Source organism: Xiphias gladius, chromosome 23 (genome assembly GCF_016859285.1).
Source record: "Xiphias gladius isolate SHS-SW01 ecotype Sanya breed wild chromosome 23, ASM1685928v1, whole genome shotgun sequence".
Lineage (NCBI taxonomy): Eukaryota > Metazoa > Chordata > Actinopteri > Istiophoriformes > Xiphiidae > Xiphias > Xiphias gladius.
The window spans coordinates 4,353,843-4,364,605 of NC_053422.1; the positions used below are offsets into that span (position 1 = coordinate 4,353,843).

Here is a 10,763-nt window from a genome sequence, read left to right on the forward strand (position 1 = left end):
CGTCTTGTTGGGTCCGATCATGAGTCCACAACCTAAAGAGACATGGTTTAATATCATAGAAAAACCAGCTAGTAATCACATTCGAGAAGCTGAAGCATTTGTTTTTGTTTTGTTTTTTTTGCTTAAAAATCTATTTCAAAAATTAATCTATTATCAGAATAATTTTCTGTCGATCAGCTTATCGATTAATCCACCGCTTGTTGCAGCTCCGCGTGCGACAAAAGTGATCTGCTGCCAGTCAAATCCAGAACGGAAAGCCGACGTTTGTAACCTGTACTGTTGAGAAAACGGAGTCACAAATTTAGCAACTTGTACCGTTGAGAAAAAACAGGGTCACAAACTTAGAAAAACCAGCGAGCGGCAACTGAACACCTCCGACGTTGCCGGCAGGAGGAAGGTTACGTCACCTGAAAGCCCAAAAGAGCCCCCCCCCACCCCAAGAGCAGCTTTCAGCATCCGTGCACATAATGTACACGGTCTTCCTGTCTTCATTGAATTGCCTGAACTAACAAGTGAGTCTGGAAGCTGCACGGCTCGTTTATTAGCCTGCCGATGCACCGCATAACAAAACAAGCTGAAAATATATCATATCCCTGAGAATGACTCTAAAAAAAATGAGGTTAAATACCGACAAATGCGTGCGATCGCGTCATCTGGGATTAATGCAAACCTTGTTCACCCTGTCTGAGCAAACCGTAAAGAATAAACCAGACACGACATCCATCATAAGACAAAAGAGAAAGTCAGCCACTGGATTTGAAACACGGGCTCCGCTGCCTCTCGTTTTCCGGTGTTTTCTCCACCTGAATCTAGCCCAGCCGCTGTGTCAGTGGGTGCTTTAAAACCTCGACACAATGGCGAGTCCAGCCATTTAAAATTCACACAACCTGTTGACAACCAGTTAACCAAGATGTTGACACAAAACAGATACGATCGGCAAACAGCACGAGCGAGGCCCTGAATCTTATCAGGAGAGTCTGAGCAGCCAGTGTAGCCCCACCTGACAGAAGGATATTCATCTGCACTGATTTCCTGTGTAATCATTTGTCCTCTGGTCTTAATGCTGCTTCGGTGAACTGCACAGTATCCACCATGCTCGGGCTACGGGGGAGAATTTTTCTCCCCGCTGCCGAAAAGTCTAATTTAAACATTCGTGGCACCAATTTTCTTCAGTGAAGGATTTTTGTGCCCCTTGGTCTAAATACTAGCTCAGGAAAATAAATAAATCTTGGTATCCCATCCTCTAGACTATGTCTCTGAGAATTTCATTACGTTCGGTTTCACCTCAGCGTTTGCTTTTCCTGTGGTCTTCATACTGCTTCGATTAGTGTTCCTTGCCCATTAAGTCTGCTTCGGAGAATGTACTGCTGCGTGCTTCAGTCAAGAGTTTAATTGGTCACTGATTTAAATACTACTTAAGGAGAATTTCAGGAGAAAAGAAAGATTTTGGGCCCCATTCTCCGAGTTCTGCTTTGCCACACGACAAGAAGTCTAAAAAAAAGAAAAAGTTTTACACCTGGCTTAGGGGGAAATTTTGGTGTATCGATGACAGCAAAATGCAACAAAGTGCAATGGAAACAGATTCAGCGAATAAACCACGATGTACGTGAAACCAGTGACTTAAAGGTCTGATAAAAAAAGACAAAAATATCCGATCTGTGTGGAGCAGTGTTGAGACTCTAACCTTCCTCTGATTAACGCATGAAACAAACATAAACGTCATATCTCCATTACGTTTTCTACATCGTTTTTTCACCGCTCCGAGGTTTGACCGGAGGCTCCTTTAATTACGTCATCTTGTTGTGGCCTCTTCTTCTGCCGTGGTTTAACGGCACCCGCCTGGAAAACAAGCGCCCCCAGCTTTTTATCTCGACAACTCAACTCTTGTTATTTGCGAAACGGCAGTGAAAGGGGACGTGCGTTAGTTTGCATTTTCTTTTGCAGGTTTAAAAGTTATTAAAAGTTATGCTACATTTGGATGGAAACCCACCGTGTGACATTTATTCTCCCTGGCATTTTGCTCTCAGGATTGTGCGTCATTTCCATAAAACTGTTAAACAGTTATTAGAGGGGCGGTTAGTTGGCCGTCCCAACTGGCAAGCCCACTGCGTACTGGCAGCTCGGTAGACATTTTGGACTCTCCAGTTCTCCGTTCCCTCAAAGATCAGCACGATCAAAGCAGCTCGCTACTGGTCAACGGCGCAAAAATCTGCACTCCGCTTCGGAGCAAATAGGAAACTGAACTTGATCGGAAAAATCTGCGGGGACCTACTTCGCCCCCCGCAAGACGAATCTGCAATTCGACTGAAATGAACTGATTTGCCACAACATGTCACCATTTTAAATGGTGGTGTGACCGGGGGGGGGTCGGGCTGGTGTTTAGACATACAATAGTGCTGCATGAAAAAACAGGCAGCCCCTCATTCATTTCAATGAGACCACTGTGTTGACGCAGTAGTAGTCACAAAGCTGAGGGCTCCGGGCAAAACAACAAACAAAGAGTAAAAATGATGGAGAATAAAATGATTGTTGCTGTGGCGACAGATTTGTTAAATCCTGTCTCCTATTCTCATGAATCCATGGCTGATCGGCCTTTTGAACCCAGAGAGATTTAATTCAAACTGGACTTCCTCAGAGGTGTCCGTCAACACCTCACTGGTGCCTGAGCGATGCAGCAAGTGTCGATAACCAACGGTTCTCACCCGTCAGTGAGTTCTATCTGAATCGGACGTGACAGAAATCATACTGTCCTGTCCTGTCCCATGTCATTTTGGCTTCACAACGTTGCTGAATACTATGCAACTATGGTCTGACTTACTTGTTTACACAGTTTCTCTGTTTTGTTTTGTGGTTTTTTTTGTTTTTTGTTTTTTTGCAGAATTCACTTTTCAGCTCTTATCAAATGTTCAAAGAAACCTGTGCCGAGGGGGAGAAAGTGAGGCCGGTGCCGAGCATGTGAACAGCTTCTCCGAGCTGCAGCTTGATTTGTAGGCGAGGGACTGTCCGCACTTACTCAGCAGCTCATTTAGGAAGTTGCCCGAGATAATTTCCCGTCCGAGAAAAAGACAAATGCATCTTCTGGCGTTTAAGTTACAATCGAATTTTTTCCCATTGTGAAAATATATCCTGCACGCTTGTCCTGTAGGGCTGGCAGTTTTTCCCTGCTGCCCCGTGGGACCATTAACATTGTTTAAACGGAGCGAGGCTGCATGTATTGGGTTAATGGGTCAAAATAAATGTGCCTTTGATCATTTGCGGTCATTATGCACTAAAAAAATCTTGCTATAGCATTTAAATAAAAGGTCGTTAGATGTTATTCGGTTTCAGGTCAGGGGTCAGCCGGCCAGAAAAGCTGCGGTAATTTGGGGTTCGCCCTGCGAAGCGAGCAGAAACCTGACATGAAAGCCGATGAGTGGAGAGTATGTGCGGTGTTATGCAACGGTCATATCATATGGGACCTCTAAGTGCAGGCCAAGCAACTTTCAGCTGCCCTGGAAGCACCATTCGGGCCAGCAGGGCTCTTTCAGTGGAGCCGAGCAACAAGAGGCTCAGTTTACCGCTGTAGTAGGCGGCATCTTTACGTTTTACTGTTTTACCGGCTTAAAATAGAAAGTGCAGCTGTGGCAGAGAGGAGCATCCCCTCACTTTTGATTTGAGGCTCCATAAATTTAGACTCTGGTGTCAAGCTGATACACTTTTCCAAAGGAAGCAAAAAAAAAAACAAAAAAAAAAAAACAAAATCAAAAATGTTAAAAAGAGTTGAGTGAAAGCCCCATCCAGGAACAGCCAGACTCGCCAGCGTCCCATCTCTTCCCTCTCCAATGGCATGAAAGCGTCAGAGAGCAGCTCGGCTGTTAAAACACGAGCCCGCTGGGCACAGTTCAGTGGCGGCGTGTTACAGGATTTGAGGCTATACAAGCTCACAAAAGCGAGAAAAAACACTTGCACGGTGTGTGTACTTTTTCTAAGTCACAAATTAATTCATTAGAAGGCCGCATGTGCGTCAAGGACTTTCGACCGCCACCCTGTTAGACAGATTGTGGAGGTTCAAATTTCCAGGTAACATTATTCCTTTTTTTTTCCGCTTGTTTCGAGAAACTTTAAAGATTCACTCCGACAACGATTTAAGACAAAAAAAATTAAAGAAAAAATACTCTACGGTTGTACGGTTGTCCCACAAACAACTTCAATTACGTTAAAGTACAATAATGACATTCAAAATGCAAAAATATATTAAGTTGCATTCAATTAGATTACATCTACCCCTTGTACCTCGTTGAAGAATCTTGTTGAATTAGCAAATATTTGTCTCCTGTCTCACTGTACGTGCGCTGGAGATTTCACACATCACATCACGCTTGTGGACGCGCCTGCACGTCGGACCGAGAGTGTCGTTCAAAAGTAGCTGCAATGTCAGGGAAATCACGCAGGCAGGTTTCACGTGGTAGACTGGGATTTAAATGTGAGCTCAGAGAAAACTTTAGCCCATTCAGCAGACGAATGTGGAAAACAGCCCTTTTGTGTTCAAGCTTTGCACGTACATCATTCTGCAAGTGAAGTAACAACAAGCAAAGCAAATTTTTTTTTTTTTTGACTGGGACGGGGCTTAAAAGGAGCCAAAAGTGACTTAATAAGACAGAGATGTTTGCAGTGTAGCTCTTAAGATGTGGTTGAGGCGATTCTTCTAAAAAGAAAAGAAAAAAAAAAGGGAAGACAGCTAGAGAAACCTGCACTTTTCAGCCAAATGTGGCCCATTCTTTCCTAGACACCTACATCTTTTCGACCTGTAAATCACCCGCACCGGGCTCCCTGGAGCTGCAGAGTCCCAGGTGGCGGGAGGGGAGTCGAGGAAACCCCTGGACCTGAAGCCTGGTTTCGTCCCGCTCTGCCCATCGCACACAAACGTGTTACTGGTTGTGTAAAGATATTTAAGCTGCACCCCCCACCCCACCACCCCTCCAAATAACTGCACAGACTTGTTGGCTGCTCTCTGCATGCATGCCCCCCCCCCACACACACACACACACACCACCACCACCAACCGTACAATGTCACACAGGGCTCACTGCAGCAGCAGTCTAGCGAGGGAGGACATCCACCCAGAAGGAGAAGGGAAGAAGAAAACAACAAAAAAAATTGCACCAACTTTGTGTCTTGATTTAACCTAAACCTCATGGAGATCCTACACGCGCGCGCGCAGGCACACACACACACACACACACTCTCTCTCTCTCTCTCTCTCTCTCACACACACTAATGCTGAACTTTGCACGGCAGGAGGAAGAGGTTAGCCTAATGGTGGACCGTGAGCTCCCGCCCCCCCCCCCAAGAACATTCCAGCTCAATGGGAAAGAAGAACTGGTCTTGGCTCCAGAGGAACAACAGCAGTTAAACATGACGAGACAGGCAGAGAGGCGGGTTCCCGAGCCTCCTCTCCGGTACGGATAGCCGTGTGCATCCCGGCTAGCTTCACACCAGCCTTCACAATGCACTTTCCTGCTTTTTAAAAAAAAAAAAAAAAAAAAAAAACCATCCCCGGTGTGCAACTGCAGGGCCCGGCGCCGCCATACACCACCTCATAGACACATAAAACAACACGTATAGCATGCCCCGTAGCAGCAAGCGGAAAGAGACACGCGAAAAATAAAGGAGGAGGGGGCGCAAAACCGGGACCGTAAACCGGCCGCGGACCCGCCGAGGACGGAGACATGCGGGGAACGAGTCCACCGAGGCGAACTAACCTGTTCGGGAGCAGCACGGTCCGCTGGATATTGGGTTGAATCCGAGTTAAATCCACTATCAGTAAAACAAAGAGGCGAAAATGACCGAGCGGCCGCGGAACAGGCCGAAACAGCGCTCCTGGAGCAGCGCGGCGCATGCGCAGAGGACGGCCGGAGGTGGAGGAGGTGGGAGGGGAAGAGCGAGGTGGATTTTGGGGGGGGGGGTGAATGAGTGCTACTAATTTTTAAAATTGATCCCACACAGTGTGTCATTCATTATTAACTGGGAGGAAATAAAAGAGCTGCATTGATTTCAGTGCGTGTGGGACACAAAGTCGTGTCGTGAACATTCCTAATCTTCATAAAGCACTGATGATTGTATTGTTATGGAGGCTGTTGCTGGCCCACCTGGCTGCCAACTTACACCCATGTCCTCTGCCTGTTGTCCGATGGTCGGCCCCGCGTGGCCTGGACGCGCGTGGCGTATTTACCGGTGCTTTTTCTGAAAACGTGGCGCGTTCCTCTTCATTTTTCAACCCTGTGCTGCACGGCGTCACCGCTTTTAATAGCCTCCAACAGCATGTTTTGGCATTTCATCCCGATCGACACGATAATTACCATATTTTACTCACCTCTTACGTCTTATCGCTGCTCTGCATGTGTCAAAATGGTTGTAATCGGTTTTGCTTGGCTGCGTTTTGTTGCTTTGCGTTGGCTCTGCGTGTCTGTATATACTGATATAGTGGATACTGTTGCTCTGCATGGCTTGTGCACTGTCTTGAGAATGTTTTTTTTTTTTTCTATTGCTGTCTTTATGGCCTTTGGCTGTCTTCTGTCTGTAGTTTTCAACCATCATCTCACCGGTTTTCAGAATGTGTGTTGTCCTTGTAAATAAATGAAATTAAACGTAATGAAGGTCAACGTCACGGGCTACAGATAAGACAGAACTGTAGTAAAGTTCTCGGCCCCCTTTGTTTCAAGCGAATCTATACAACACACTGGAGATGCAGGCGGTGAAAGAATTCAAAGTCAGGGGATCACCAAAGTTAATTCACCTCGCGCCGTAGCTGCGAGCTTATTGCCAAGCAGCTTTTCGCGCACGAGGGCTCAGCCTCGTTGTCGCTTCGGTGCGGTCGAAAACAGGTGGAAAAAACAAACAAACATGCAAAGCAAGAGGAAATACGAGTGCCGGAAAAGTCAAGCAGTCTCAGCGTGAATATGAAATTCAACGAGCACAGGTGATGTGTGGCTACTGAGATCGATTTGACAACAAAGATCCAGAATGAACTTTCATTCTCAACTTTTAATCCACCATGGAGTCGTCAAAGTGGAACTTTGAACAATTAGATCAACAGGTCTTCCTATTAAATTAAATGGACCTTGTCTAGAGACTGTTTTGGTAAATAAGATAAGGTAAGATTAAAAAAAACATAGTAAAAAATAGGACTTTATTCATAATGAAGCAATAAACGCTCGGTACGATCTTCTTGGTAAAATAGTTAAAACAAAGATGTACTCAAATGAAATAGAAATAGGAAAAGTATATTTACATGTGGGGTGAAGGGAGGTGCAAATGACAAATCACATGAATGACAGTGCAAGAGTTGCGATTTACTGTTTTTGACATAAACCATACAGCAAGTTGCTCCTATGTTAAAACAACGTCAACCGAACCTGCTGGTGGCGCCGGAGGAAGAGACGGGGGATGATCAGATTTAGTACAGTTCATCACGAGGGACACGCGGATGTCTGGACCCAATTTGATGGCGATTCATGTAACGGTTGTAGAGATCTTTCGGTGCGGAAGCAGACATCAACATCCCCAGAGCCTGAACAAAACCTATGAGACTAAAACGACCTCTGGGACGGATTTAAGGTGGTATTTACCGCAGGGTGGTTGCACCCGCTGACATTAGGTTGTTAGATTGCGCTTGTTATTGGTCCGCCTCCTGTGGGTTACAATTGCGTGTTTCCACCCAAAAGCCAACTAAGCTGCCGACTGCGTGGCCCTGCCACGTTTCCGGTCGTGCCGTCTGTCGACACCTGTGTCCCTGCCACTGGGCCCTGACCTTCATCCCGTACCGTCAACGGTCCGGCAGGGTTGCGAACGCCGCACTGTAGTCTGTCGGTGGAACCGCTTCTGGCCCAGGCTGAAATATCTCGACAGCTTCTGGACGGGCGGAGACGAAACTTGACGCCCGGAAGGGCACGGCGACCCGCCGACTGCCACCCGCACGTCAAAAGCTTGAAATATCTCAACGTTTACCAGATGAACTGGCACAAAACATTAGTGTACAAACTTTCGTACAGGCTCTAGATTCGTCTCAGACTACAGGGTCTCGTTGGTAACTATCCTTCATTTTTTTTTTTTTCACCCTCCCTACTTCGATTCTGTCAGTTGTACCAAATGGTGCGAAACGCTGCCGATGACGCACGCCTATTGATAGGAGTGGGCATCGTCCAGTTATACTGCAACAGCTCCTGGAATTGCGGAAAGGTTCGAGGGTTCATTGAAAGGCCGTGTTTCCTACGCGCGTAAAATCTTAAAGTGAGTCATCACAACTTAACTTTTCCTACGCGTGTACCTTTCATGCTTTAAAAAGCACTTTAAAGCCCCCCAGCGAAGGGAGCCGTGAACGCCGACGGTGCTGTTTTCTTTCTGCGGCTGATGCAAAAGCGGTGGCTCCCGGCAAGTTTATGGCCCGACGTTCTGTAACTGGCCTAAGATTAACCGTGATTGTGTTTAAGCAGGAGCCTCGAGGTTGTTAAGCTTAGGTGTAAAGTTGAAACACAGTTAAGGTTTGGTGAAGACTGAGGTGGTCGGGGTCAGGTAAATGGTTTAGTGTGGTCCTGGTGAGGTGGGAAGAGCGCGGGCGGGACTTTTGGTCGCTGGGCAGTCGGAACCCCGAGCCCCTCTTGTCCCGAAATGCCGCGTGCTGCGAGCTCAGAGTCGCTGCCGTTCCCCCGGATGATTCAGCCCCGTGCCGCAGCCCGCGGTTTTTCCTTTTCTTCTGGGGGTTGAGAAGTTGAGTCTAAAACGGAGCCTTCTCCAGGATGTGGCTCTCCGGCGGCATCTTTTCATTCTTTTTCTGCAGGACGTGCCACGACTCAATTAAAACCTTCCGGGGGCTGCGATCAAGATTAATTCAATCAAGCCATTTGGAGTCATTTCCCAAAAAGCCAGCAAGCTCTGCGCGAGGGAGCCACGAATAACTTCTGGTTAAGTGGGATTTTTAAGTGCCGACACTGTGCGCTGACTTAAAATTAGGACTCAGCTTATAAAAGAGCCTCTGATATCCAAAGGGGGACACGTCAGGTCATCGCGGCGTCATTTGAGGTGACCTCTCGGTCAGTGGATCAAATGTTAAAATGCTTCGGTACATTAAAACCATTTTAAAAAGGACGTGGTCTGTCTGCGGACGCTCTCTATAAAGTGTTTGCATGTTTGTCAAACACGTGGTAAACATCACGTATTGACCGTTTCTGCTTTTCCAAAGCACAGAACTCAGAGGTCAACCTAAAACTTAAACAGTTTGCCGTCGAACTATCTATTTAAAATAAGTTGATTTGTTATCCCCATGTTTTCGTGTTCACTGTTGCTGTTTGAAGCCGTTATAGCGCAGGTGCTTTGTTTTCCCGTTTAAATGAGCATTTTGTTGTATTCACGCCGAATCCATCACGTCGTGAATTGGATGCCCTCAGCCGTTTCGACGTTGCGCGGGTCCTGTGGAAGACCAGGGCCTGGCTGCGGCGGGGGACCTGCGGAACCTCCTCCCAAACGACCCGACAGCTGACACCGACACTTGTAGGAAGGGTTTCTGTGGGACACCTCATTGTTGGGACAAGGGCAAAAGTTAGATCATTCTTAGGGTGTCGATGCCCTTAAGACCAAAAAAAACAAAAAACTGTGAACATAAAAAGGACCAGAAAATAAGAAAGAAGTGTTCATGATGGAAGATTTGAGAGCTGAGGCATGCAACACTTTCTGGAGAAGCGAAACCGAACACGGGCTCAAAGAGACACACAAAGGATTAAAGAGAGGAGGGAGGGGAGTGTGTTCTCAACATCGCCCGTTACGAGAGACAGAGAGAGAGAGAGAGAGAGAGAGAGAGAGAGAGAGAGAGGCAGGGAGAGAGACAGAGAGAGAGAGAGAGAGAGACAGAGAGAGAGATCACCAGTGGGAGGACAGCACCCCGGTCAGATGACCGCATAATGCGGCAGGAGAAGCTCCGGTGCCGCCACCGACACCGAACCGCGGCTCGCCGGGACCGGGGGTTTCGGCCGTCGCCGCGGTTTCACCACGTGCGCGTCCTGCCGCGACGTGTCCAGAAGGTCGTCTGGGAGAGAGGCCCGTGCGAGCGCCGCGCGGAAACATGCGTGCGGAATAACAGTCCTCCTCTGCAAAGTTCAAAGTTCAAAGTCGATTCAAAGTCCTCCGTCGCCGGGGTCCGTTGAAAAACGGGGCCCTTGTTTGACAGACTTCGTCTCCGACACGCTCTGAAACGGGACTACAAGCAAACCCAAATGCGGTGCCTGGGCGAGGGCACGTCTGATCGGGAACTTTTGGAGCTTCACTTTAGATCCGCTCTCCTCTCCGCTGCAACTTCTTCAGAGCCTGCGTCGCGAAAACGAGCGCCAGAGCCCCGCACGGTGCGGGTCTGCGTCGCAGAGCGAACTTCGCTACCCCCCACCCCCCACCCACCACACACACACACACACACACACACACAGACACGGAGGACCTGGATAAAATGCCACAACGCTGCCTGGTGCTGGTGACCGCCGATGTGCTGCATTCATCCGTAAGCGGTCATCCGAAGGAGGCCGCCTGGCCGCAGAACAGAGGAGTCGTGCCGGTCAGAGGGCACGGGTGTTGTCGGCACACCGGTTCTGGAGCATTTAGCTCCGAGCTCCCAGGCTCGTTATCAGTCACAACAAGTGTCCACCTGAGATTTAAAACAAAAAAAAAACTGTTCACGGTCATCCGGCCATTAGTTAACAAAAAAAGAGAAAGAAACTCTAACTTTGTTAAAAACCTCTAAT

At 47.7% G+C, this 10,763-nt stretch overlaps 1 protein-coding gene across 1 annotated transcript in view; it reads right to left on the reverse strand.

Moving 5' to 3' along the window:
* Positions 1-5,881, reverse strand: part of LOC120785461 (polycomb group RING finger protein 3) — a 61,934-nt gene extending 56,053 nt beyond the window's left edge. Inside the window, exon 1 of the mRNA XM_040120207.1 lies at positions 5,742-5,881. The gene's annotated coding sequence lies outside the window, so the exon portion shown is untranslated. The remainder of the gene's footprint in view (positions 1-5,741) is intronic.
* Between the last annotated feature and the right edge of the window lie 4,882 nt (positions 5,882-10,763).